This window comes from Rousettus aegyptiacus, unplaced genomic scaffold (assembly GCF_014176215.1).
Source record: "Rousettus aegyptiacus isolate mRouAeg1 unplaced genomic scaffold, mRouAeg1.p scaffold_m13_p_4, whole genome shotgun sequence".
NCBI classification, from domain to species: Eukaryota; Metazoa; Chordata; class Mammalia; order Chiroptera; family Pteropodidae; genus Rousettus; species Rousettus aegyptiacus.
Window position 1 is genome coordinate 11773635 of NW_023416307.1, and position 23464 is coordinate 11797098.

The 23464-nt window shown below is 38.1% G+C and overlaps 1 protein-coding gene across 4 annotated transcripts in view; it reads left to right on the forward strand.

Moving 5' to 3' along the window:
- Nucleotides 1-23464, forward strand: part of MRPL39 (mitochondrial ribosomal protein L39) — a 131427-nt gene that overhangs the window by 68596 nt on the left and 39367 nt on the right. Inside the window, exons 11-12 of one of the 4 annotated variants that reach the window (XR_004950307.1) lie at nt 7478-7573; nt 7722-8855. The exons of 2 other annotated variants lie outside the window; for them this stretch is intronic. The gene's annotated coding sequence lies outside the window, so the exon portion shown is untranslated. Of the gene's footprint in view, nt 1-7477; nt 8856-23464 lie in introns of those variants that run through there. One more of the 4 variants, XR_004950306.1, reaches the window with a different exon arrangement.

The window sequence follows — 23464 nt, forward strand, 5'->3', positions numbered from 1 at the left end:
ATTAAAGAATTTAAAGCATAGTATTATATATTGGTTCTCTTCTAATTAACATTTGAAAATGTACTTAGCATAAACCAGAGCTTTATTAGAGAAAAACCTAGCTTAATGTAGAACATTATAGTTTAACTGAAATAATTGGACATTTTAAATAATTTTGTTTCTGCATAGCTCTTTCTAAAATTCCACTGAAAGGAAATAGTTTTGTGAGTAGTAGACAATTCTAGTCTTAGTTTAAATATTTACTTAAAGAAAAATGATTTGAATTTTACTCATAAATGAGTTTTGAAAGTATTTGATCTTATAACAATGGTATGAATCAGCATGGATTTTTGACAAAGAAATCCCATCAAACGAATTGACTTTTTAAAAACTGAAATAATCATGATCAAAGATACACCTCTCCACCACCCAATTAAAAAAAAAAAAAACTGTCTAGACACAATTGCTTATCTAGTTACTATTTGATTTTAGAATTCCTGGAATGTGCTAATAACACCTACTGTTTGCTGGGCAACTATTTTATGCCAGACCCTTTTCCAGGAACTTTCATGGTTTCTCATTAGATTCTCAAAAAGTCATGGGGCAATTATCCCACATATTACAGATAAAGAAAAGGGGGCCTCAGAGGTTAAATGACTTGTCCTAGTTTGTACTGTAAGTGGCAGAGGCAGAGCTGGAATACAAGCCTGTCTTTTTCTTGACCTTTCTTTACCTCAACCCTCAGGCTGCCTTGCTCAAGGCCAAAGACAGCACTGGCTCAAGGATGACCAACTGTTCTGAATTTTCTAGGAAAGAGGGATTCCTAGAATGTGGGCCTTTCAGTGCTATACTTGAGAAAGTCTTGACCAAACAAACCCTGGCTAGTTGGTCACCTTATCTGTGGGTATGCTTTTATGGATACTAGATAGTCGGGCAAGGCCACGCTCCTGTGTTAGAAGCTTCCTATTCCTGTCAAATCATCTGCACTGATGAGGCCATTTCTCTAACCAGTAAGAAAGAACTCAGAGCAGCTTCCTGGAATAGCAGGTTAGCTGTTCTGGCCTGCCTTTGACACACAGGAGGGTTTGAGCTTGCTATTTATCGATCAAACCCATTCTTTAGCATAACTTCAGAATTCTTAGATAAAATATTTAAAACATTTTGTCACAGTCCAGGATTCTAAAAAGTTAAAGAGAATATTTGTCAAAGATGTATTTGCGTCCTCTGTTTCTAATACACGTAGAATTGGGGTGTTCTCTGATTAAAATGCTTTCCTTATTAACATGGTGTCACCAGTCCTTTACTTTTCATTTCAGTCTAATCACTTACCTTGTGAATATTCTGACACCTTTTTTTTTTTTTTAGTAAGATTGTAAGTTTCTTGATGGTAGAACACATGCCTTTAGGTCAGCATCACAGATAAGATCGCAGACTCTAGGGACAGACTGCTAATTTCTAGCTGTTAACTATCAGCAAAATTATTTAACTTCCCTGTATCTGGTTCCTTTATCTTTAAAATAGATGGTAATAGTTCTTACCATACAGGGTTATCAAATTATTTTATGTAAAGCACTTGTAATAACACCTCACATGAAGAAAGTGCTATGTAAGTGCTAGCTGTATCATCTTTTCTTTTACTAGTCTTGGATGATGCTCTGCTGATCTTTGCTTTGGGCTCACTCAATGTCACAGCTGACAACTTGGTTATAGTATCTGGTAGTTTGCATGTGTGGTGAAAGTTTCATAGCCACTTTTTTTTTTTAGAAATAGGAATATGCCATTCTTCTCTATTTTGATGTATTAATCAATCTTGTGATAGAATCAACAATATAGTGATTCTTAACCAGAATTCAGATAGGTAGCTGTCTTGAATTTGAGACTAGAACATTTTTCCTTCTCCATAAACCTAGGAAAATCTCTCTCGTCATCCTTATTGCTCACTTTTTGCCCCATGTAAATTACAAATGATTCATAAATGTCGAAACTAGTTCTGTTAAAGAGAAAATGCTTCCTGATTATTTAAAATATACAACCACCAAGCCTCGTCATTTATGTACACCATTTTAATCTAGTAGACTAGGGTCTCTAAAACAGTCTGAGATTGCAGAGCAATGCGGCTTGTCAGTGTCCTGAAAAGATTTACCTACTGCTACATAAAGGCACTTCCATTAAAATGTAAATTTTGAGTGAGAGAAGCCACTACCCCTCTGTAATTTTGCGGTCCAAAACCTGATACACTTTAGGATACATGCCTTTTAAACATTATACAGTTTTTAAATACGTTCTGCTGCCGTCTGCCATAGCTACTGTAATTCAGAACACTTATTGACATAGTGAGTCATTCAACTCTTTGTTAGTCAAAAGAAGTTGCAATTGATTTAAGGAGGAGTGTTGTGGTAGTACATACAGAAAGCAGCTGTTTTTTTTGCAAGCAATTGAAGTGTGTGGATATAAAAACAATAAATAGAGGTACAGATCAGAAGGAATATGTATGGATTCGGATAGCATGCCTTCTTCCTTGTTTATTTTACAGCTCAAAGTTATAACATTATCATGTAACGTAATGATATTAACAATTATTTACTAAATTTTAACAAGAAGCAAGCATTATTTTAAGTAGATTAATAATAATTATTCTTTGAATTCAAAGGTTGTGATCAAGTTTATGAAGTATGACTGGAAATGTGAAATAATGACAGAAATTCATAAAGGTATTTTTTTGTTGTTGAATGTTTATTTAATATGTTCCTATCACCAATAGAACAACTCTTCCAGGAAACACCAAGGCAATTCTATGTGAAGGTGTAATAATGGGGAAGACCAACATATATTTACTGAAATTAGAACCTCATCTTTCTAAGAGGCTTCTGATCTTTGAAGCTAATTTTCAATTATCTCCTGGGTCATTATATATAAAAGTGATATCTCCTAGGAGATAAAAGTGATGCAATGATCTTGAAAATGCAGGAAGTCTTTCTGAAGGGTTAACCTCAGAATGTTTCAGGCCAGCATTACTGAACTGTCTGTCCCTGATATCTAAACATGCACATAAGGATGGCTGAGATATCTGGGAAGAGCACCGCCACTGGAAGCTGATTCAGTGACCAAGGTCCATCTTCCTTCCTTGCTTGTCTTACATTCCTTTCTCCTCGGATACTGCTTTTTGAGCTGGCTATTCTTTTATTCCTTGAGTGATAGGGACCAACTACCCATAGAAATGATTACAAAATCACTAAATGGCCAGGGGAGTATATTGGGAATTTGGTGCTAGTTAACTTAGCTTTCTACAAACCACACACGAAATAATTATTAATATGTAATAATTGGTAATGTATAAATTTGTATCTCTTCCAAAGGAACTGGGGAAGGGTTTCTCTTGTTCAATGAAGCTGATCTAGAACACAGATGTGATGACTGGGGTGGAAGCAGCCATTTTGTGACCCTAATGATATTTAAAATTTTGAGAGCAAAAAAATTGCATATGTAATTTCTTTGTTTAGAATTTTGGTGCTGTGCAAGGGAAAATTATACAGTGTAACAATGGGTAGTGTTACCAGCTCTAATACGAGCCAGTTGATAGTAACCTGAAGCTGTCAGTTGTCAGCAGCTCAACTTGTGAAGTGAAATATGGTGGTAAACACATTATTCATGTATGAGTGTTTCTAGGCTTTTATTTCCCTCTCCCTGTCTAGAGGATTCTGGTGTCTTTGGGTCCATCATATCCCTTTCTGCACCCCTTGAGGGGGACTGCCTTGATGGAAGAATTCTTTTGGACTCTTATTATATACAATCAGGAGGCAAGGATGATGAAGGAAGGGATAATAGTGGGTCAGGAGGAAAAGTTTCCTTTTTTCCATTTTTGAGGGACTAGGTATAAAAGAAATATAAGGGCAGCTGTGGCATGTGAAGACAGTAGAAGTGAGGGTTAAGAAACAGTTGTCCAGGAGCAAACTGAGCTATAATGGTTTGCTTCATTTTTTACATATTAAATGGGTATGTTTTCCAATAAGTTTTCTCATTCAGATAATAAATATAAATAATCGTATATGATTTTTGAGAATGTAAAATTAGTACCTCCATATTCCTGCTAAAAATAGTGGATAAATGTTTAATAATATTGATTAGAAGGAGAATCAAATTACTAGTCTCCCTTTTTCTGACCCTGGGCCTAAGGCTCTAGCTAATGCCTACTTTATGAACTGAGGTATGTCTAATACCTGAAGAAAACGTTTGGGCTGTGGTTGGATAACATATGATTCAGCTATAGCTGGTGCTTTCCTGGAGCTGACTAAGGCAGGGATTCAGTTCATTTTTGCAGTGTCTGGTTCTTCCAGGACTATGGCTGAGTCCTGTGGGCCTCAGCGTTTGGCTGAGGAAGCAGAAGGCGGCGGCTCCAGTTTACATGATGCAGAACTACTGCAGCTGGGGATGTTGGCGGTGTTGCTCATGGAAAAGAGAGACCGTGTTTTCAGTGATACCACCGAGTTGTTTATCTGATGGGTGGGCAAATGCACTGAATCGGTCATAAGCTCATAATTTTTACTTGAAAGCAGACATGGCTAAGTGCTTATATGGCTCTGCTATATCTAATGTTAAATATCTTTAAACATGTGGGTGTGGCAGTCCATGAAGCAAATAAACCAAATATCTGAATTGCATAGAGAAACTAACAACTCCACAGATCCAAACTTGGCAGCATTGCACACTGACTCATACAGCTGTGATCATTTCCAAGCGGCTGAAAGGATGGACAGAGGGAGAGGAGTCCTAGTGTGTGATGGTCACCTAAATCGGCATGGTACGGTGCTTTAAACCTCGCTGAAATATACTGATGTGTGGTCCTTTGAGACATTGAGGCTCAGTGAAACATAAGAACACATATGCTGAAGAGCCCAGGTTTTGTTACAAGACCATAGTATTGGCATGGGTCTAGATGCTGAGGACCGGATGTTCTGTTAAGGACAGTATACCCCTTGGGAGTCTTTAGTTTCTGCATTATTTCCAGTGAGATAGTTGGTGGGAATGTTACTGTTTGGGGGCAATTTGAACTCCGTGTCACCCCAGTGGCATGGGGCTGTAATGATGTAGAAGTGCAATCAGCATTTTTCCTCCGTTTCCCCTGCCCAAAGAATTACAGGTCAGTGAGATTTAGAAGAAGTAAGATTTGTTGAAAATACATTTTAGAAGGAGACAGGCTAATCTAAGGAAGGCCGAAGCCCTGTGGAATTTGAGAAGTGACAAGATAAAAGAAATAAAAGACAGAGTATGCCCCTAGGGAGGAGTGGGTTCTCAGTGAAAAGAGCTGTAGCTGTGCAGAAATGGGAAAGTCTGTATCATATTGGGGCCAGGACGGGTGGTTACAAAGGTGTTCCTAGGTGGTTAGCATGTAATGTCATTTTAATTGACATTTGCGTGCTATATAACTTTGCCTAATGCTCATGTGCATACGCAGAACTCAGTCTGTTATAATTAGATTCACGAACTTCCAGGCATAAACATGGTATTACAATGATGGTATATGAAGCTGAAGTTGTGGGCAGGTTAGGGTAGTAGTACATGTATGTGGCCGGATTAAACCAGCTATAGGTTATAGCCCTCCCATACTTTGTCTCTCAGGATGCGAGAGGGATTCTTTAACTACCAATGGGGTGTTCTTTGGGTGGTCTCTGGGCTGGGCTTCCATTTCTTTGTTCCCCTCATGCATGTCTGACTAACTACCTAACAGTAGTGTTCCTTGGAGAGGAATATGGAGATAACTATGTAACTTTGACTGTTTGTATTTACTACAGATTTAATGGATCATTAGAGGTTTTTTCCAAGTTATTTTTCTTTTTTATCTTTTTTTTTTTCTCCAAGTCGTTAGCATGAAAATCCAGTACTTTTTGCATGGGCATGAAAAACATGATTTTTGTACTAATTAATCAGAGCTTCTGGTGTATTATACATTTAAGGCGTGTGTGTTTCATTGCTCCATCTCAACACTAAGCTGACATCTAGACATATCTGAAAAGCAAATTTATTATTTTTAGTGCAGTCTCTTGAGAACGCAGAGAGAATATACCCATAAAGTCCAATCAGATGTATTAAAAACCATCTTTCCCACATTTTGATTATCTATTGCCATGTAGGAACCACCTCCAAACTCAGTGGCTCACCATCGGTAACTGGGTTGATGGGATCAGCTGGGCAGTAGTTCTGTTGGCCGGTGCTACAGTCATTCGGAAGCTCATTTGGGCTGGAACACCCAAGGTGGCTCATTCACATGGCTGGAAGTTGGTACTGGCTGTCTGCTGAGCTTAACTGAAATTGTCAGGTAGAATGTCTCAGTTCTCCTCACTCGATCCACACTGTGAGGCTTGGGCTTCTCACAGCATGGCAGCCGGGTTCTAGGAGGGATTGTTTCAAGTGTGTGTAAGAGGCCGCTCCGGATGATTTTAGGCTCAGCCTTGGAAGTTATACAGCATCACTTCTGTCACATTCTATTTTCCAAAGCAGGTCACAGATTCAAAGAAGTCGAAGACAATGCTTTAAAAAACTGTGAAGATGCCAAGAAGCTGTGGGAATATTTGTGGCCTCCTTTTCTCCATATCGCATACTTCTCAGAGTTCTATGCTAACCTGGTGGCATCTTGGCTTTTTAAGAGCTGCCCCCAGCACCTGCCTGTGGTTCCCCAGCACTAGCACCCTCTTGTGTTAAGAGAGGCCTCACCGCATGTGTGTGGACACTTCAAACTGTGTTCATAGTCCCTAAATACAAGACCCACTTAGCCACTCTGGCCTGGGAGCAGAAAATGGCCAGTGCTATCTGTTTTTAGGAGGCACATCTCATGAATGGCTTCATTCTAGCCTTGGAAACAGGCTTAATGATGTCTGGGTGGGACAATTCCAGGATCTCAGATACCTAGAGCCTGGTCTATAAGGGAAAGCACAGGTTCTACAAGAGCAGGTTTGGTTCCATGCTTCTTGGCTTAGGGAGGGGCATGATAGCAGGGGGGCCAGAGTGAGCCCTCTAAAGCACAGGACTCAGGGCAGGGGCCTCATCCAGGTCAAGGGCAACACTGCTTTTAGTCATGGGTGGGCAAAAATTTAAACTATTTTTTTTTTTTTCTCACCAGTATAGAACCTAGAGTCCTGACTCTGGTTCTTCACATTGCAGAGGTCCTCCAAGAGTAACACTGTTGAGTGTTGGATCAGAGAGTGAATGTCAGTGAGAAATTGAATAGGGCAGAGGCCGGCTGTGGACTTCTGCCAGGAGGGAATTAGGGGGCTGAGTCAGTGTGGAAGCTCTGGACTGGGCCATGTGAACTTGATCGTAGACGGCTTTTATTTAGCGAGGTCAACTTAGTGTAGATGGCCACACTAGGACTTTAAGGATTCAAATTTTTGGAACAGCCTAGTGATTATAGGATACCCATGTGTAAGCAGTACACACAAAATCCAAAATATTGAAGGGGTATAAAAAAACATTTTTAATAGTCTTTTTTTTTTTTCCCCCACAGAAATTAAAGGAAAGAGAAAGTTCCATATTGGATGTCCTGAACCATTTTTCAATCTTGATGTGATTCAGCATATTTGGAAGTACTTGCTGTGCATGGGTAATTGTTTATATCTGGTACTTTCTGAGTCATTGGTTAGTGCATGTTTGCATCATCAGATACACCTCTACACCAACGTTCAGAATTTTTCCTAGTCATTTTTTTGTGATTATATTATGGTGCAAATTTACATTCTTTCTCTTCCCAGGACTGTGCTCTAGGAAAAGTTGGTGTTGGCTCTGTCTCGATGTGTTGATGCTGGATCTTTGGAGAGTATAACTAGTGCCAGGAAGTGTGCAAAGCACTGTGACCCACTTAGGGGTTTCAGACCCTGAGGATTCATGTTCTAATCCATGCCTGGAAGGCCAGATGCCTGTGGAGGAAGAGAAGGGTCAAAAGTTTGGACTTCTGGGGTTTACCACCATTGAATCATTTCCTAAAGTCAGAGACTCTCTCCTGTGTACTGATAACTCTCCCAGTGCCTTTTGGACTAGAGTATAAGTGCAGATTAAGTGAGCCATTCTGAAGGTTGTGATGGCACACTCCATGGGTGGCTGGTCTTCTGAACTGAGCTTTATTTACTTCTGTGATACCTATGCATTGCATATTCAGTTAACCTGAGCTTCTGCTACTTAAGCTGGTCTCTGCTTTTAACTAAATTCTTTTATGGTTCCAGGGCTATCACAGGGGTCCAGGGTTGTGCATGTTGGGTCATTAGAACTTGTTTGTTTGTTTGTTTGTTTTTCATTTGGAGAAGTCTACTGTAGGACTGGAATAGGGAGGGTGATTCAGTTCTATGTATATGTGTTTTCATGTGAACATGTACACGCGTGTACATACTTGAGTGGCATGTGGTTGCTCTTAGAACCAATCAAGAAAATTCAGGGTGGCATCCAGAGTATCGGGAAATATAGAGTTTTTCAATTTGAGAGATAAAGGGTTGCACGTAGCAGCTTTCTGGCCATATCCTGTGATGATAAAACTCAGTAGAAGAATCAGAACATGTTCCCTTTCTTAGTTCTCCACTTTTCCCCTTTATTTGGGTATGAAAGGGTAGAAATGAGAAAATTACTTTTATTTTGCAATTTATAGCTCCTAAATAATCAGGGTGTAATAGGTAGTCATATTTGTTGTGATCTAGAAGGACAAAATTTTTATGACAAAAAACATCTCCTAGTTGGCATGCGATGGTACTGGAAGTTTGTACCGTTTGTATCACTTCACTGGGTTATAAAGCAGATTTCAGAAAGCTTTGTTAAAATCAGAAATTTTATCTGAGAAAAATTCACCCATTCTTATCTATTAGAAGGGATTACATTTTTTTTTTTTTTAGGTCGAATGGAATGAAACATAGCACAAGTAGGTTTTATAAAGATTCCAAGGAGAGGATCTGGGATGGGGAAGAGGGAGGTAGGGGTGGAGTATTTTTCATGGAGGGCTTTTAGTTACTAGTGGCATTGGGAGCTTGGAGGGAGCAAGATGTGGAGAAAGAATAGAACAAAATGTTGACTATAATTTTGCTCAGAGTAAACCTTGAATATTAGAAAACTTGATGATGATGATGCATCTTGATGGTTTTAAATTCTCACCATTATCTAGTCACCACCTTCACATGCTAGAATGACATTCTTTAGTTTGTTTTCTCCCTCCAGCCCTCCTCCCTCCCTTAGATCAGAATATGGCCAGTACCCAGAGACCCCTTTTGCCCCATTTCGGGCACTATCCCCTTACCCCCAGAGGTAACCACTATTTTGACTTCCAACAGCATTGATATGCTTTCACCTGATTTTGTTCTTTATAAAATGGAAGCATGCAATTTTATTCTTTTGTGTCGGGCTTCTTTCACTCAAATTATGTTCGTGAGATTCATCCATATTGTTTCATGTAGTTAAGTATGTCCATTCTTATGGTATTACATTGTGGAAATATGCCACAATCTGTTTACCCATTCTACTGTAGGTAGGCATCAGGTTAGTTTCCAGTTTGGGGCACTTGTGAATAGTGCTGTTGTCATATGTTCTAGCATGTGTTTTTTGGTGAGCATATGTTAGCTGCCTTTATTAACCGTTATGCATACTAGCGACATGACAGCTTAATGTTTTAGTCAGAAGGAGGTCAAGAAGAAGAAGATCCTGAGTTATTAGTATGTATTAAAAACTAATGTCACATGTGAGAAAATATGGCAGAACGGAAGTAAAAGGAAAACCAATCATAGCTCAGGTGAGCTAGCCATCCGTTCTCTGATTCATCTTGTGTTATGTGAATCTGTACCTTCGAAAAATAAGGTACACTCTGTAACTCACAGCTAGAACGGAGGACAATGGATACTAGATTATAGGAGGATTCTACTACAGTTTCCAGGAGGATTAGAGGCGTGTTGGCAGCTCTGAGGTGAGGGCTGTAATAACCCATCGAAGACTCAAGGTGGCAAAGATTCATCAGCCCACTCCCTATACAACAAAGAGTTTAGTGGGGAGCAATGTGAGTAATTTTAAACAAGAGCAATTGGTAAGGAGTATGTGGCTATGGTTCCAAATAATAACAGTTGGATAGAGTCAGCATATATGTCACACAAACAAACAACATAAGAAGTAAGGTGAGATGTGTTTCTGGTGATTTTAGAGTCTGGGGTGAAAAAGCAACTGTGGGATATTAAGAGAGTCTTCCCATTGAAGGTTACAGCTTGGAAGAGAAGGAGAATATGGAGAGAGAGTAGTTGGAGAGACAAATATTGCCAAAATATAGGATTTGATTTTTAGAGTCATCAGCTTCTTGCAAGAGGCAGAGTTGAAATGATAAATATTGGGGAAAATATGTAGGTCAGACTTGTTGACCTGATAAAATTAACTTTACATTCATTTTAAGAGACATGGGTAATCAGTCAGCTTGCAGTTGCATGAGAACAAAATCCAACTGTCAAATGAAATAGTGTTCCTTCCACTAACTACTGAAATAAATACCAGCACGAAGGAGGTCCCTAATCTTTCACAGAGGAATGACAGAGAAATGGAGTAATTTTACACAAATCAAAGCACTGAAGATGGACTTGTCATCTTCGAGAAGGGAGATGAGGCAATGGGGGTAAGCATCAGAGAAATTTAGGGTTGAAAGACATCTTAGAAATTGTCTGGTCCAACCCGCGCATTTCATAGATGAGTAAAATGGAAACTTGCCAAGGCTGAGTCAGGCTCTTGAGTCAGGCTGTCTGGGTTCAAATTACAGACAGCCTGATAATTAGATTTACCTTAAAATTGCTTTGAAGATTAATGGCATAATCTATGTAGTGCTTAATGAGTACCTGACATAGAGTAAGAGTTAGTTATTGGTTCTGAGCGACTGACCAGTTTGCAGTAGACTTGGAACTAGATCTCAAGTCTAGCAAGTCCTTGAACTTCTAATTTACTGTTGCTCAGCCACCTCACACTGTTTCTTGCTGGTGTTTCAAAAACCCTTTCTCCTACTTCTGAGTTCAGAACCAGTTTTGGAGTGGACATGAGAGTCAGCAAATGAGACCAAAATAATCAATCATCTTACTCATGAAGTTAGGATTGGAGGTTATAACTTAGATCTGTGACAACAATGGGATTTTTACTCAATTCACTTGCCCACACATTGTTCCAATTTAAACTTTGCTACAGCCACACCTAAAGGAAAGTTTATTGGCAACCGAGACTGCTGCCTTGCTGAGGTTGGGGATGGAGCAAGAGAGATGAAGAGAAGAGGCAGAAAGATCCCAAATCCTTCTTGTGTAGAAGTGTTGAAATAGTAGCTCTATTTAGTCAACAATAGACCAATGACCGTCATCCACCAGCTCCGTGATGTGTTCCACCTTCAGAAGTAGATTACCCAGGAGACCTCTTTGGGAGAGGACCAAGAGATGGTCAGAAGAAGGGGAGAAAGGACATTCTGGGCAGGGGGAACAGTGTGTGAAGAGGCTGTTCTTGGAGATTAAAGCAATGAGTGCAGACTTTGCGAGAAGGGATGCCAGAGGTAGTGCCTCATTTTCCTTCTCCAGCTTCTTTGAATATTGAAACAGCAATTCAAGATTTAAAAACTAACAAACACAAAGAACTCATTGATGATATAGAAACGGAGAGAACATAATATAATTATTAATTTAACTTGTGTTTTTAAATGCGAGCTCCATCGTATCACTATTTTTAAAGCCTTTCAGTGGCTTGCAGTTGCACGAGAACAAAATCCAAACTCTTTCCCATGGCTTTCAAGGCCTTATCTGATCTGTCCTCTACCTACCTCTCTTCCTCTCTTACTTGCTGTGATCTAGCCGCTTAAGCCTCTTTCTGTTCCTTGGGGATGCCAGACTTGTTCCTGCTTTAAGGCCTGTAGGCTTTTTGTCTAGATATTCTTCTTTTTAAAAATTTATTACAGAATATTTCTCTCCCACTTTTATTGAGGGATTATTGACATATAACATGTGTAATTTGAAGATCTACAATGAAATGTTTTGATATGTGTATATATGTATATTGTAAAATGATGACCACAATAAGGTTGTGTGTACGTGTATGTGATGATAACATGTCAGATCTACTCCCTTAACTTTCAAGTGTATAATACAGTGTTGTTAATTATAGTCACCATGCTTTTCTATCTCCAGAACTTATTCATATCAGAGCTGGAAGTCTGTACCCTTTAACCCACATCTCACACTTCTCCCACCCCTCAAGCCCTGCAACTACCACTTACTCACTATTACTTTGAATTTGCTTTTTTAGATTCCTCATATAAGTGTGAACATATAATACTTGTCTATGCATATTGTTGCAAAAAGCAGAATTTTCTTCTCCTTTATGGCTGAATAATATTCCACTGTGTATGTGTGTATGTGTGTCTGTACATGTATATGCATATATACATATGTACACACGTTTTCTTCACCCGTTTATTTGTTGATGGGTACTTACGTTGTTTCCATGTCTTTGCTGTTGTGAATAATGCTGCAGTGAACAAAGGGGTGTAGCTAACTCTTTAAGATAGTGATTTTATTTCTTTAGGATACATACCCAGAAGTGGAATTGCTGGGTCATGAGGTAATTCTGTTCTTAATTTTTGAGGAACCTCCATACTGTTTTCCATAGCGGATGCACCAATTTACATTCCCACCAATAATATACAAATGTTCCCTTTTCTTCTTATCCTCACCAACACTTGTCTCTTGTTTTTATGATAACAGCCTTTCTAACAGGTGTAAGGTGATAGCTCCTTGTGGTTTTAATTTGCATTTCTCTGATCAGATGTTCTTAGTGCTGTTTTCTCATGCCATGCAGACTGTAGTTGAAATATCACCACTCAAAGAGGCCTCATCTCACCACCCTATCTCTTCCCCTTACACTATTACTGACCTGTTTTGTATATTATATTGATAGCAATTAACAACTGAAATTATCCTGTTTTTTAATTTGTCTACTTGCTCATTGTCAGGCTTCATCCTACTAAAATAAAAGCTTGCAGAAAATAGGGATCTTTGGAGTCCAAAAGATTGCTGGCATATGGTAGGCTCTTGAAAAACATTATATGAATGATTAAATGAATAAATAAATAGTTGAGTGAAATATAATGTATAAGCACCAGAGACTTGAAGGTCAATAGCATTGCCTTCGAGAACTCACCATCTAGGTAATTAGTTTTAGTGAAATGTGGTGTGACTAGAGGCACGTGTAACATGTTGTGAAGAACAGAGATGGAGGACTAGAAGGTTTTAGTGAAAAAGTGATTACTAAGTAGGTCTCCACAGGGGATGACAGAGAGTTGGCCAGCAAAAGAAGAGGAGGAAGGATATTCTGGGCAGAGGTACTAGCATATGAACAGCATATTTTTGAAAATCAAACAATGAAGGGAGTGCAAATCCAGGTGCTCAGAAATATCATTCTGGCCTTTCGTGAAGGAAATTTCAAATATAACTAAAACAAAGAAGTGGCGTAATTCCATATCCGGGCTACTATCGCATGTAGAGCACAGTTCAAGTGGGATTAGAAGACTCTCTTTCAACAATGATTATAAATCCCTAACAAAAATGGAGAGGCATCTAAAGGCTTTCGGGTATATTAACACTTTAACAGAACGATGAATAGAATATTGATAGAGGGGGCCGTGCTCTCGGAGATGTGTAATGAAGGAGATGAGCCTTAAGAACTGTGTGAGGTCAGAAGCAGCCATGGCTTAAAGAAAACATCTAACAGCTAATAAGGATTTTCAGACCATCAGTAGGAAGAATATAAACCGACAAGGAAGAGGCAGTCCCCTACTTATGGAACTTAGTATAATATAATAGTTTACAGAAAGAAGGCAAACCTTTCAGAATGGAAATGTTATAAGTAGCAGCAATGCAGGGAATTAAATTCGAGATAAACGAATGGCATTTTATAACAGTTTATGCTTCCAGACTAAAATATATTTAAATTAATGAAATAATTAAAAATTTTGATAATAGAGAGATTTTCTAATTTCTCTTTAACATGGAGAATGAGAGAAGGAAGTGTCAGAACAAATAATGGTAAGTATAGGAGAAAAAGACTGTAGCCTCATCCAGGAATGACCTATATTGGACGTGGTAATTAATTCTGATTTAAGAGCACACAATAATTGCTTTTACTCCTCTGCCACTACCACCACGATCCAGTGGCCCTTTGGATTTTAGTAACTGTGTCTAAATCCAGACATTTTCTGACTTGGCTTAATTGCGAAGATGTGGGCTTAATTTATTTTTAAATATATATGTACATATATTTTCCTTTAAATTTCTCTAGATCTCAAAAGGTACCCTTTGGCTAAACCATGTAATGTAGAAAATCTCTCAGAACCACAATACTTTGGTTTGGACACTGACTCCTTAATGAATATTAAAGGGTTATTATAAAATATTGAGTTTTAAGGGACTTTTCCTCAACTATACAGGAAAGCTATCATTTAGCTCACAAAGACCTGCTCTTCCACCCCAATTATTTATCAGGAAATGTATGTTCTGAATGTCTCTGGTACACATATGACACATAACTGGATTTTTTGAGGTCTTTGAAGGGTAAAAGAGAGAAATGATTAAAGCATCCCTGGGGAAATATGAACAATTCTTTGAGTCACAAAATTACCCCCAAATAGAGCATGTTCAAAGGGACTTTTTGTCTACATAGTGAATAAAATTGTTTTTTTCATGCAAACTACATATACTTTTACAACTTAGAATTTAGCAACTCATCTAAACCACTGAACGTTAGGAAGTATTCCTGCTCGGTTTCTTAGAACTTTCACTGTTCCCTTTTCTTCTGAAGGCTGTTGTTATGAACATATATGTCAAAAATGATTTATGTGCTTCAGGATAAGTCTCGGTCCATGTTGTTATTCAAAATCTTCCTGTGCTGATTCAACATTACATTCAAAACAAATTTATGAGTTGATGTGGTGGAGCTATAAAAAACTGACTTTAAAGTTTTAGATTATTTCAAATAAATTGCTTCACTGAGTTCCACACCTCTTTCTGTTCAAATGGTTTTAATTTTTAATTTTACATTGCATGAAGACTACATATGTGTATAAAAACATTTTATCATTGGCATGTACTAAATTTAAAATTACAGACAAAGAGGAAGCATTTTTTTTTGCCCTCAAGACAACAGACAATAATTTAGCAATACCAATTATATTCCAGATTATTAATATAATTTTTGTGTCTCAAAGAAGAATTTTTTCAATTAGTAGCTTTTTAAGTTATATTTTCTAAATACATACGTTTCCATGCCATAAGCATCGCCAAAGAGGTATTGAAAGTTTCTGTTAAATCCAAGAAGTACTAAAGAAGAGCCTTTATATATTGACAGAATTTGTGAACACTCTTTAGCCTTTTCCTGTTAACATCACCATGAGAAGGGAAGAACTTTTAAGAGAGTATCTGAAGTGACTCTAGAAATACTATCAATAAATGTGACCAGCCATGTTGAAGTATTCAAAGAAGTAAAGATTATCTAAGGGAAAATATAAAAGAAAGAGAAAGGGCAACTGTACCCAGGTTGGTTAAAGTGGATATAAATATAGGACTTATTATGTGAAAAAATAAATTTGTACACCTTTATAATGGTTATCTAAGACCAATCTCTTGATACAGGGTAGATTGTAGTTGTTATGCAAAAGGAAGAGATTATTTGCAGTATAGAATGAAAGCAAAGTGATGCTTCATTGCTGGCTCCCCTCCCTCCTTCTTTCTTTTTCTTTCTTCCTCCCTTCCTTCTTCTCTTCGAATGGCTTACTATGTGCTCCCACTGTGGTAAGTACTGGTAATATGATTAGTAAGACAGAGAGGCTCTCTTCTCTTATGGAGACTGTCACATACAGATATAAAAGTGGGGGATAGAGGTGGGTGTTCCTGAATTCTATGTCTTCGCAGATTCTCCAAGTGCACATGGCTGATTTCCTCTCTTGGCTCTTTCTTTAAATATTCTCTTGCTGTTGGAGCTTCTCTATTAGTATGATTATAATTATGATTATATGCTCAAGACTTACAAATATTTAAAAAAATCTTAAATTTTTGACTCCTTTTTCTTTTTTCTTTTTTCTCCCTTTCTTTTTTTCTTTCACTTTTTAAAAAAAGAGGTGAAGAGGGGTAACACAGAACCTAGACAAACAGATGGTCTTGGTCTATAAGCCTTACCTAAAACAACAAAAGCCATTCTGAACTAAAAGCAATTCAAGGGTGGAGCTTTGGCTGGAACCTCTTGGCAGTGGAGGGAAGATAAAAAGGAGACTGTAGAAGTAGAGCAAGAGGTCTTGTATGCTCACTCAGTCCTGATTCTACAGCCCACTCCACTATCTTCGGGGTCCGTTCGCTCAAGGTCCTTTCGGCTACACCAGATTGTTGTGAAAATAAGCCCATAGACTCAACATTTAGTTAAAAATCTTTGCACGGAGAGAAATGAGGAGGATTGATCATCAGACAGAAGCCAAGGACTATTATGCTTCAGTTTTTTATTTACTTGTGACTAAAACTTAAGATTCTCCTGATCTTTCTAGGCATTATTTTTGGATCCAAAGGTAAAGAAGGCCCTTGTAGTCACAAATAAATTTAACATATACATTTGAGAAAGGGATTCAAGTATATAATTTGAAAAAAGGGTAGAGAAAATGTAATGGAGGTCGAACTTATATGAAGAGATTCAAGTTTACATTTTGAAAATAAGGGGAGTTGTAAATAATGCAAAATATGCTTGTGAAAAAGTATTCAGGTTCACTTAAAAAAAACACACACACAACAAAACAAATAAGGCACCATATTTATTCCAGAGAACAAAGAGAATTATGACATTTAGGGCATGAAGCATATAGGATATTCTCTGTAGGTTGAGGTAACTTTTGAACACATGAAATCAGTTTCTGTTGATTGTGATGGGGGGCTGATTTTCCTCATTAGTAGAGGTAGCATAAGCATGGCTCATGAGAGGGATAGAGCAAGCTTCATAATAGTATTACAAAAAATTTCTATTGAAGTGCAAAGAAGAGAGATAATTTTAACTCAGAGGGTCAGGAGATACTTCATAGAAAAGATGTTCATGTAGGTACTTGAGAAAGAAGCAAAATTTCTAAGGGTGGAGATGAGGGAGGGCAATAATCTTGGATGATGTTAGCTATTCTGGAAGAAGGCACATAGTCATTTGCTTATTTAGTAAATTTTTATTGAGCCTCTGCTGTATATCAGACAATGTGCTTGGTTTACTGAGAGCATTGTGCGATTGGAGCTTAGGAAGTATATAAGGAGTATAAGGGTAGATAGGTTGGCAAAAGTAGCTTGGGGTTTGGCGATATGTAGTTGGCTTTAGTTTTTAGGCAATTTTATATAGCTTTGGCCAATATCTTTGGATCTTATTTAAAATAGAAAAGTTGTAAAAGCAGCAGTTGAGAGTTGAAGGGTTGACTTTATAGCTTGCTGAACACTTTTATAGGTCTTGAAGACTAGAGAGAACTAACCTCTAGAGAGAACTCAACCCCTCTAACAAGGAACCCTTATGCCATCCTCATCCATCTCCAAGGAGAAAGATGTGTGATACAGGCTATGGGACAAGGTGACATAATTGGCCTTGAGTGATGATGAAGGAAGTAGCCATAATGGAATTATTTGTTTATAAAGACATACTAAGTGTTCACCTTCAGTATGGAGTTTTCTTTGAATTTTGATCTCTCTCTGTTTCTCTCCCCCACTTCCAATTTGGATCATTTCCCTTTTTGTTTTGCATTGCCTCTTTTGGAGAATTTTCCTTTTTAGGTAAGATGTCTGGCTTGGACTGCCTTCCACTTCAGAGGAATCCTGGGCCTTAGAAAGCCAAGGAGGAAGCAGTCTGGAGTTCAGGGTAAAGGAAAGAGCCAGGATGCCTCGGTAGATCATTATTATCCATGGGTCACAGGTTGTCCAAATTAAGAGATTATTTAGGTGGTACTAAACATTTGGAGGTCAAAGTCCTAGGCAGGTTATACACAGTGTACCTGTGCTTCTCATGTTGTCTGTGATATACAGAAATCTCCTTGAAGAGCTGGCTATGCTAGGAGCATATGGCCTAAACAATAATCCAGGGACTTGACTATCTTTGATCAAAACTGGGCTAATTACTCTTCTTATTCTATTGGTTTAGGAACCTTAGGGCAATTGAACATGACTGTGTGCCGTGCTCTAGTTATTACGTACCTGTGCCTTTACGTGCTTGGAAATCCCTATCTTCTACATTCCAGCAACCAGAATATAATATTTTCTTTTATTTTTTAAAATTAAAGCATGATAAATTGATGAGTGTGTTCAGCGTCTTGGAGGTGCTGGAAATGCTTTCTTAACGTAATACTAAAATTGTGTGAGTGCCTAGGTCAGTACTTCTCAAATATTAATATGCATATTAATCATGAAGGGACTCTGTTAAAATACAAATTCTGACCAGTAGATAGGTGTCTCCTCAGAGTCTGCATTTCTAATAATTCTCATGTGGTGCTGTTGTTGCTTCTGGTATGTGGTCCCACTTTGAATAGCAAGGATCTAGAACAGCATTTTTGTGACAATTGTACTGAGTGATATCGACGTCCTAATTACAAATTCACACTAATTTCTTATACCTCAGCTACTTAAAATGTAGTGGCAATCCTGCTCTGTTTACTGCATCATTCTAACATTTGATCATAACATCACAAAGTGAAAAGAGCTTGAGGAGTACTATCTGCTAAAATAAGGGCATTTCCAAAAATAACTGCAAATCGCTAGGGGTCAATTTCAAAGCAAGGGCATAAACAGCTTGCAGTCTGAGGGTTGGATAAAAGGATACCTAAGTGCCTCTTTGTAACATAGTTCTCTGCACAGTCTCATTGTGTCATCTTGGGACATCAATAGAGTTCTTAGATGCAGCATTTTCACTGCTCTTCTGCCTTGGGAATGTTGAACTCTTCTTTCAAGCTCTGAATGAGCAGTTAAAGTCACTTCCACTTTTATTATGGCTAGCTAGTTATTTGAGTACTCCTGTTATTCTAGAAATAGTGCATCTCAAGAGAAAGTAGAAACCAGTAACTGCCAGAAACATTAGACAATTAGGAAGAAAGTGGTGCCCAAGGAATCTCAGGTTCTTCCTGCTTCTCATCCAGGTCCTCTGACATTTCTCTTCTGTCCCCTATGTGAATGTTACATCCTAGCTGTCTTAACTGTTTGCCATTCTCTTAACACAAATGATTCATTCGTACATCTGTATATTATCTCACACTGTTTCCTTGGTGTCTTAGTCTACTTTAGCTGCTATAAAAAAATACCACAGACTAGGGGACTTGACAGAAATTTATTCCTCGCAGTTCTGGAGTCTGTGAAGTCCAAGATTAAGGTGTCTGCAGATTCAATGTCTGGTGAAGACCTGCTTCAGGGCTTTAGGCCATCTGCCTTAAATATAATGACTGTGTTTTATGTGCTGTATGCTCATGTGGACTTTCCTTGGTGCCTGCTCATGGGGAGCGGGAAAAGCAGGAGAAGGGGAGACAGAGAAGGAGAGGAGAAGAGAGGAGAGGAGAGGAGAGGAGAGGAGAGGAGAGAGAGAGAGCGAGAGAGAGAGCGAGAGCGAGAGAGAGAGCGAGAGCGAGAGCAAGAGAGCGCTCTGATGATTCTTCTTGTTACTGTAAGGGCATTAATCCCATCATGAGGACATCACCTTCACGATCTCATCAAAATCTAGTTACCTTCCAAGGGCCCCACCTCCAAATACCATCACATTGGGCTTTCAGGTCTTAACATATGAATTTTAGGGGGACACAAGCATTCGGTCTATAACATTTGGCACAACCTCACCCACTAGCTTTCACAGGTAGTAATCGCTGCTACCCAGTGTAGGGCAGGAGCAAAGTCCTTTCCTTTGCCTTTTGTTCAAGTCAGGCCCCCAGTGGATTAGGTGGTGCCCACCCACCTTGGGAAGGGCAATTTTCTTTACTGAGTCCATCCACTCAAATTCTAATCTCATCCCGAAACACCCTCACAGGCACACCCAGAAATAACATTTAATCTGTACACCCTACGGTCAGTTAAGGTGACACAGAAAATTAATAATTATCATATAAGGTAATATATCTATTGGTTCCAGGGGTTAGGATGTAAACATCTTTGAGGGACTTATTCTGCTTGCCACACTGTACAAGGCCACCGCTATTTGGTTTTCTTACCACATTTCTCGATTCTAGAGCAGGAATATGAGATTTTTATCTTTTGGAACTGAGAGAAAGTGTTCATAGACATTCATAATAAGAATTACATACTAATTATTTATTTATAAATGAATATCTTCAAATACTCAGAGGTAGAATGAACAGGACAAAGAAATCCACATACACATCACCCAGCCTCAACAATTATCAATATTTTGCCAATCTTGATGCATCTATTTGTTTGCACCCTGCTTTTTTGTTAAGATGTATCTTTTGATGGAAGAAAATATCTTTATTTGTGAAGACTAATTGAGCTTCATATTTTATTGGGAGTTATGATAGTTTCATATAGTACAAATTAAAGAATACAAGGATAATAATTTAACAGCAAAAAGAATACTAATACTTTCCTCTCATTTACTGGATGGAAAAAATATTTGGGAGTGTTAAACTCTTGCCCAATTTACATAATTGCCATTATGATTCATTGACATTTTGTATTAACTGTTTCACAATATAGGATTCTTTTATTTTATTCTTCTGCTGATATATAAAGGAAAGCTGAATGAAAGAGAATGGGAGAAATAGTCAGCTTTTCTCAGAGGATAAGAAATGAAATTCAAATTGTACAATATTTCTGCTTATTTTCCTCTTTTCTCTTGATGCCAAACCTTGGGTATTTGTAGAGTAAGTTACAATAGAACTTACTTAAGAAGATATTTTGCTATAATAACATGATCACTTGCCATCACTGGGCAGCCTAGAGACATAAATAGACTAAACTCTATGGATAATCCAAAAATAACATTTTTGTGTTAGTGATGTGTTTTCATATCATATTTAACTGAGCATGTGCTGCTGTTCTGGGAATTGAGTTTGAACAGAATAATAAAGGACACCATAAAAATCTGGCTTAAGTCTGTGAACACCTGGCTCTGAGACGGGTGATCAAGGTTCCCTTTTCCAAGAGTTCCGCAAATAGGAAAATCATATTCAATTCTTCTCTATGTAAACATATTTTAGATTAAATTTCATATAAGATGTTTAGTTTAGAGAACCATCCTCAAACCTGTAATTTATTACCATACTATGTTATCTCTTATTTTTTTTCCCAGTTTTATAAAATGATATATTCCTCTTCCACAAAATTGAACATTTGCGCTTTTTAATTCAAAACTTTCTCATTTCCTCTGGAACTATGCTCCATTAAGTATCACTTCTTTTGCCTCTATCCATCTTCCTTACGTTTTTAGGTTACTCTCTAATTTCACAATCGCTTACAAATATGCATAACTTCTATCTGAGAAACACAATTGCTTTATTTCTTTTCCCCTTTACCAATGAACTTCTTAAATACCCACTTTCAGCACATATGTATTTAAAAATTTGTCCTGGTTTATTTTCTGTTCTTATGACGTTGACACTGCATTCTTTATAAACCCCAGCAACTTACTATTCACTGGATCCAATAGCCATTTTCTCATTTGTCATATTAACTTCTTGTGCCAATTTAACCATTAATCAACCAACCCATCACCCTTTGTCCAAATCTCTCCTATGTGTCTCTTTAGAGACTTTCTTATCTTCTTCTTATGCTACTCCTCCAACTACTCTTTTTTTTCTCCCTTATATGATAATCCCTCTAGACGTAGGTGTTCCAGAAGCATCTCTCCCTGGCTGCTTTCTTTTCTATTTTGAGCTCTCCTCTTACACAATCTAATCCCATGACTTCAACTCTACTTTCCATGTAAAGAGCTTCTAAATCTATGTTGATATTCCAGAATTGTCCCCCAAAGTTCAGTCTCAATTTTCCAATTTCTGGCTTGACATATTTATCTGGATATTCTTCTAACGTGTTTTTTTTTTTTTTTTTTTTTAGCAGTTCAACGAATTGAACTTCTCACCTTTCCTCTTAAATCTGCTTTTATTATTGTTTTCCATTTGTTACAACTACTACCTTGTCACTTAGGCTCAGCATAGCAAGGTCATCTTCGATTCCTGTTTTTCCTGTTCCCTGTCAAAATAACAAATGTTGATAAGCCTGATTAAGTCTGTACTCATAATAAGTATCTTCTTCCATAAATACATATAATTTAATTTCTCATTTCCAACTCTGTGACCTCTTCTATATTGCAGAACTCTATTGTCTTTGACTAGAGATATTGCAAAAGTATGTTAACTTTTCTCCCCTACCTTCTCTACCCAGTGAGCATGTGAAGATGCACCAGTTTAATCTTTCTTGATTTTAGTTCTTATGTCATCCTCTACTTCAAATCTTCAGTGATTCTCTTTTGTTAAAATAGTAGTTTTCGACTGGGGTGATTTTGGCCCCAGGGGACATTTGACAGTATCTGCAGACATATTGTTATCTGGACAGATAAAGGAGTCTATCTGCATATGTACATCTAAGCCAAAGAAGAGATATATGCAGATTTTGCAGCAAAGAAAGTAAAATTTATTAGAGAGTTGCAAGTCCTGGAGGCACAGACAAGCTATTGCTCAGAGGCCTAGCTCCTCACGTGTCTCAGGAATATAGATTATACAGGGGAAAATCAAGGAAACTAAGGAAATTGGGTTGTGAGTGCTACTATTTGGTGATTGGAGGTGGTTGAGGTGATTGATCATAGCATCTGGTTCTGGAATCAGCCTTGGCGCCATCCTGTCTGGTCCCAAGGCCTGGTCCTGTGGCCAGTGGGTTGTTGTTCTCCTTCCATGGGCCTGGGGCTGAAACACATCTAAAGCCCAGATGTTATCCTTAGTCTAAAGTCCATCTGAAACCTGTTGTCCTCATAATTATAGACCTGGGGCTTGGTTAATCTTATGTCCTAAGGTTTAAAGATTAAAGGAGCAGGCAATACAGAGGATAAGGGTGGGAGGTGGGAGGTGGTCCCCACAATGGCAAGTAAGTCACAATGCCATCATCTGCGCAAAACCAGCTTGGATCAGAAAAAAATATATTAAAGAAATAAAGTTTGTGTGCGGTTACAATATTTGATTGTCATAACTTGGGCAGGGGGTGCCCAGGATGCTGTTAAACATCCTCGAATGCCCAGGACAGCTCCCAATCCCTCTAAATTATCTGGTCCAAAATGTCAATAGTGCTGAAGTTGAAAAGCCTTGGTCTAAAGAGTAATCTACAAATCATCAATTTGGCATTCTCATCCTCATCTACACCTCATTTACAATCCCGTAGGATTTGTATAATGGTGCCACTTCTTCATTTCCTACCTCTAGGCCTTTGCTTATACATTTTCCTCACTCACTGGTATTGTCTTTCTTTACCTGTCCTTTCATTTA